Source organism: Neophocaena asiaeorientalis, unplaced genomic scaffold (assembly GCF_003031525.2).
Source record: "Neophocaena asiaeorientalis asiaeorientalis breed wild unplaced genomic scaffold, Neophocaena_asiaeorientalis_V1.1 scaffold524, whole genome shotgun sequence".
In the NCBI taxonomy this organism is placed as follows: domain Eukaryota; kingdom Metazoa; phylum Chordata; class Mammalia; order Artiodactyla; family Phocoenidae; genus Neophocaena; species Neophocaena asiaeorientalis.
In genome coordinates, this window is record NW_020172144.1 from 1,592,875 (window position 1) to 1,599,580 (window position 6,706).

A 6,706-nucleotide genomic window follows, 5' to 3' on the forward strand; every position below is an offset into this window, starting at 1 on the left:
CTGGGGTGGGGGTGGGGGGTGGGGCAACTGTTCCTGTTCAGGTGTCTCAGATTTCCAAAAGAGCAAGGGGTCCAGGCTGGCTGAAGCAGATCCAAGAGGCCTTGTGTGGTGGAGATGAAAAAGCAGGCTAGGGCCTTGAATGCTACTCCGAAGCAGTTGCACATAATTCCACTGACTCTGGGGAACCATTGAGGGTCTTTGATCAGAGGAGTGATGTGATCAGAGCAGCATTTTAGGCAGTACATAGATGTTGCTCCTATGTCCCCCATCCTGGGGGTGGTTTGCTATTTTTCCATGCTAAAGGGCATACACACATTTTCCCTCTCTCCAAGCTGTTTGTCAGCTGTCTAAAATGAGGTTTTACTTCTAAATACTTAACATAAAAATTATTCCATTTCCTAATTTGGGAGGGTTAATTAGTGCTTGGCTTTATAAAATGACTGGGCACACCACAGTGATTACCCTTACTATTTGTACAGCACATTCCAGAGGAACCCAAGCATCTGTCATCTCCTAGTCTCACTTTCTAGTGGAAAGGTGACTGCACCCAGCTTATGCGGGTCAGGCCTGGAGACTTGAATTCTTGCCTTAGAAGACCTGCAGCTGTAAATGACTTTCTGGTGATAGAGCACACGAAGACTTAAAGTTACTGTGTCACTCGCCAGTGCCCCCTGCATTCCTGCAGCTGTTTTTCCACAACTCTAGCCATGTCATTTGAAAGTATCCTGAAATATTTTTAAACTTAATGCTGAGGTGGCAAAAGTGGTTTAAGTCCAGGGTGAGAGGTTAACTTTCGAACTCTGAAAAGTATTCTTTGGTCTCAACCCTTGGGTTTTATGAGGCTGCCAGCTCTAAAGTGGATGCCTCTGGTCAAGGGATAAGATGTGAGTGTGTGTGTGAATATTATAAGTATTCATATACATATTGATATATAAGTATCAATACTTTGAAAACCCTCGTATATACACAGCTAAGACATGGTTATTCATTGCCTGTCACTGCCCCAAACAAAACTCAAATGTTGTGTCCTACTGAAGGTGGGCATATCAATGATTAAAATGAAGCTACTTGGCCATAAACTCAAAAAGTCAAACTCAAGACCATCTCTCTTCCTTGCCTCTCCTGATTAGACATCCATTCCACCCTCTAGTAGAGCTGACCAGTTAAAAACGTCCTTCCACCACTCCACTGTATAGAGTACACTCTAACCATGGGCTTATGAATACATTTGAAACAGTGACATCCTAGTGTTATTTTATGGAAATTACACAAACCCTCCTCTCTTGATGTAAATATGCTTCTTTACATCACACCAATTAAAATTAGTCCTTTTACAAGGTATTTGGATTTATTTCTATTATCTAAACTGCTTCCAAGTTTAGACTTATTTTTTTGTTCGTTTGTTGTTTGTTTTGGGCCCTGAAGTTCTCAACCAGGGATTGAACCTGGGTCCCCAGCAGTGGAAGTGCTGAGTCCTAATCACTGGACTGCCAGGGAATTCCCTAGATTTTTATTTTTAACTTTTCCTTCTCCTTTATCTCTATATCACCTGTCAACCTGAAAAATAAAACAGCCAGTTATTTTACCAGCAAAATGGGTTTATTTGGGAGTAGTAGAGAATTGCAATTCAGGACAGGCAAGCTATGGTGAATCATGGGCAACTCCAGAGAACAAAGGAGAGGGACTTGTTTTTATTAGGTTTTAGGAAGAAATTGCTAGGGTTGTTTTGAACGAAAGTTCATTGGAGAAGAGCCAGAGTCTGAGGTTGTGGCAGTTTCTCATTGGCTGCAAGTGGTAGTTAGTGCATTGTTGCTGGGTCAGGGAAGGATCTTCCTTTTTCTTGAAAGCAGGAGATAAAACTGCTGTGTGAAAAACGTCCTCCCTTATACCAGAAGAAAAGTAACATTCTTCCTTCTTGCCGCTGGTTATGCAGGCTGCCACAAGTGGCAGGTGGGTGAGAGCTCCCTTTTTAGGGCTTCCTGACTCCATTTAAGATGAGGTTTCTTTCATTTTCACATTTCCCTCTTTGATCACCATCTTTGCTTGAAAGCATTGCTGATCAAGAGTCAGGTTTTCCAGGCTTCCCTGGTGGCGCAGTGGTTGGGTGTCCGCCTGCTGATGCAGGGGACCCGGGTTCGTACCCTGGTCTGGGAGGATCTTGCATGCCGCGGAGCGGCTGGGCTTGTGAGCCACAGCCGCTGAGCCTGCGCATCCAGAGCCTGTGCTCTGCAGCGGGGGAGGCCACAGCAGAGAGAGGCCTGCATACCTTTTCCCCATTTAGAGGTTTTGTCCCTGCAGGAAGGAGCTTTCCTGGTTGTCCTGCCCCACGTTGGAGGGAAAGTGCAGACTGGAAACCACTGAGGCCACATTTGAGGGAAAAAGAAAAGTAGGAGGGATAACTCTCAGGCATTTCCCATCTAAAGTCTTTATCTTATCAAGGCCATAAACATTGGAGATCATTTTAAAGTGCTGAGCTAGTATCACCCTTTTTGTGTTACTGAAACAAACTTGGATCCACTCACCCATGCACAGTAAAGCCAATCTACAGACAACAGGTTGTGATGAAGGAAAGTGCAGTGCTTATTGCAGAGCACCAAGCAAGGAGTCCAGGCAGCTAATGCTTAATAGACCCAAACTTCCTGATGGCTTTCAGGAAAAGGTCTTTAAAGACAGGGTGATGGAGGGGAGTTGTGGGGTGCATGCTCAGCTCATGGACATTCTTCTGATTGGTTGGTAGTGAGGTAATTGGGAGTCAACATCATCAACCTTCTGGTTCCCAAATGGTCTGGGGTCTATGTGCTTGTGGGCAGCAGAAGTTAACTTCATCCACCTGGGGGGGATTTCATTATCTGCAAAATAGCTCAATGGATATGGCTCAGAATATTAGCTATAGCCCTTGAGGAGGAACTGAAGGTCCTTGACTTTGTTTAATGGCTACTATTATTATTTTGTCTTGCTTGAGTGTTTTCCTTTCTTTATGCATTTTCTCACTTCTTTGATTAAATTTATTCTTTGGAACTCAGGGAAGACCTAAGAGGCTAAAGTTTTCCTACAGATGAGAGGCAGGTGGAGGACATGCCAGGGAGAGTGTGTGTGTGTGGGGGTGAGGGGGTCTGTCCCCAAAAGGCCCCATAGGGTCCTGTTCAGTTACATTGGGTATATGTCATTTTTACGAAGATTTCACGGGCACAAAGCTTAAAATGATTATGCAAAGCACAGTTAAAAGTAATATGACAAGTTCAGTTTGCATGATGGTTCTGAACCAGGAGCCTAAATCTGAAGGTAATGATAAATAGGTTAAAAAAAGAGGGTGGGGGTGATCAGGTGAAATTTGTTGTAACCAGTGGGCTAGTTCCCTGATCTTGTATAATTGAGTTTTTGTCTCTCCAGAGGCATTTAACTATGTGTAACTGGTGGTATTTGCTATTGAAAAAAATGCCTTCTTGTTCAGCAAGTAGGTAATCAAGGGCTATGCGATTTTCCAAAACTATTGATACTTTAGCTAATGAGTCAAGTGATCCTTGTTAGGTTGCTATTGCTTTGGCTGTGGAATTGACTAGCTCTCCTAATGTTCGGAAAGATTTTTAATCATGCGTTCACTGGAACTTATTCCGACCCAGAGGAGAAAGGCTCTCCCTTTGGAGGCAAACTCAGAGTCAGGTAGGCCTCCTGGAAGTTCTCTTTTAAGGAGGCTTAATGGAGTGGGCCAATGGAAGGCTTCAAACATCTTACTCTGTAGCTGATGCCAAGGGGTTGCCGAGTGAAATTAGCAGTAGCACTTGGGACAAGCGAAAAAAATTGTTACAGGATGGACTAAAGGGTCACCATTGTCATGAATGGATTGAAGTTTCTGGTGGCAAACACAACAATTAGGTAAGTGTCCCCCTTTTGTAATAGATTGAAAATGCAGATAAGAGCACTGTCTTTCCAAGAAGAGGGAGAGGATAAGGCAAGAAGTAATAGAGGAAAAAGGTACACAGGCCTGGTCCAGTCATTTTGGGAAGAAAGATGTGTCCTTCAGCTGTTTCCTTCAATTCCTGATCAGTTTGATTCAGCAGTCTCCAGTGCTTGTTATAGGATGGGATGCCAGGTGGAGTCTTCTTTAACTGTGAGATGTTTACCCAAGGTTTGAGTCTCTTTGATGTTTTGTTGTATCTGGGTAGTGAGGGGGACCTTGGTGTAGTCCTTTCCAAGGAAATTCAAAGGCAACCTTTGTTCTTATTGATTCCAAATCAGAAGGTTGGAGAAAACTGGAAACATTAGTTTGGAGATTTGTAGTCAGATATTAGGGAAACAAGACTTTAGGATCCTGTCCAGCTTATAGATATATAACAAAACCTTAAAGAAAATTAACAGGACAAGAATCTAATATCTACAAAGGTGCAAACATAATTTCTCTCTCCATAACTATCCCCCTTTTATCAAAAATAATCATAGTAAAACTAATTTGTTTGTATTAAATTTGGCTTGATTATTTACATAAATGCAGTAAGAATAGTGATTGACCATATAAGCTCTTTTTAAGATTACTTTGCTGGAAACTTACAAGCAAGGTATCAGGCTTATTTTTCCAAGAAGTTCCTTAAAATTGGTCATAACTGAGTCTATGTAGCTCTCAAATATTACATTCCAGTCAAAGCCTTGGCAATGTAGTCAGTATTTCCAATTGTATCCTATTATAAGAAGAACAGGTTCTCACTGAATTCAAGTAAATAACTAACTGTACTGTCAGGAGAAAATATTTAAGAGCTTCCGAATTCTGGAAGGACCAGGTAGAAAAGATAAATATTTCATCTTTGTTTACAATTGCTGTAAGTCACAGATGCTTAAGAGAAAACGTTTCCTTAAATCTGGAAAAGTAAACATTAGGGGACTAACATAAGAAGTCATAAAAATTATAATCATCCTCAAAAAGACTTCATTCAGAAAAGTAAAACATTAGGGAACTAGCATAAAAAATCTTGATCTTGGGTTAGCAGCTTTATGAATCAATCAATTTTCCATTAAAGTTTTAGAAACTTTTACCCAGTTCAGTGTTATGAACTTAAAGTTATCAGAAACCTGCATTCTAGAGCAGTGGTCCCCAACCTTTTTGGCACCAGGGACTGGTTTTGTGGAAGACAATTTTTTTCTCATGGACTGGGGTTGGGTGGGGAGGATGCTTCAGGCAGTAAGGTGAGCAATGGGGAGCGGCAGATGAAGTTTCGCAGGCTCCCCTGCCACTCACCTCCCACTGTGCAGCCTGGGGGGTTGGGGACCCCTGTTCTAGAGTATTTGTTAGGGTCTTTTCCAGGAATCTCCTTGAAGACAAAGCATTTTTATAGGAATATTCTTGCAAAGCATCAGAGTAAAACAGTAACTCTCTGTGAATGACAAAAGACTTAAATGTTATTAAAGATCCAATAAGAGTCCATTTTTATGGAATTGACATGGGAATTTGGTAAGTTCTATGACACACATTTTAAGATAATAACTAGAATTATGAATGATAATACACCAGAACATATCAAGATTTCTAGGAATGTCATAATTTCTGAAACATTTATAACATATACAGATGCAATATAAAGAAGGCTTAGTATTATTTATTTGACAATGCTTCCCATGTAATTTCCCAAATAAGCCTAATTAGTTTAATATCTCCTTTTTAATAAAGAGAGAGAACAGATCCTTCAAGATGCTCCAGAGGCCCTCCAAAAAAATCCCAAAGTTAGTTTAAGGTCAAAAAGACTTCATTTATAGTTTGATTTTTGGGAAGTTTTTCAAAAATATCAAAAATTTTGGACATGACTAAATTGGATCACAGATCATTATAAAATAATATTTATTCATTTAACTAAAGTGTCAAAAAGATTTCAAAGGTTAGAGCATTGTTGCTGGGGCAGGGAGGAATCTGCCTTCTTTTTTTTAAAAGCAGGAGATAAAATTCCTATGTGAAAAATGTCTTCCCTTATCCCAGAAGAAGAGTAATACTCTTATCTTCCTTGTTCCTCTGGTTATGCAATCTGCTAGGAGTGGTACCTGCACGACAGCTACCCCGTTGGGGCTTCCTGACTCCACTTAAAATGAGCTTAATTTATTTTCACAGTATACTTGGGAATCTAGCGACAACTGAAACACTAAACACTACAGAAAGGACCTGGGCTCTGGACTCAGACCATCTAGGTACCAATTCATCCCTCACTGGAGGAAGTTTACTAACTTTTAAACCCTGTAAAATAAGGATAAGATAGTATTACCTACTTCATATGGTTGTGGGAATTAAAAGTGCATTATAGTATTCGGCATATATTGTATGACATGGGCAATTCATTCCTTCTCTCTGAACTTCTGTTACTAATATGTAAAATGAGAAGGTATAGGACTCTACGTGTTCTCTACATTTTCAGGCCTAATGTCCTCTACATTACTGCTTTACTTTCGAGTTTGCCTGTTCCCATCTCTGTTCTTACTTCCAAAGCTTTACTTTCCAAATTATAAATCTATAGTACGTTTCAATTTCATCCCATTTGTATTTTGAAATTGCACCCTTTGTATTTTGTACACACTATCTCATCCCTTAATAAAAACAAATTACAAATTATTTAAATATGAACATTTTCAGAGACTGAAACGTGCAGATGGCAGACACCAAATCACTGGTATACGTCGCTTCCGCCAGAGCGCTGCCGGGAGTTGTAGTCTGACGCACAGGCACACACCTCCC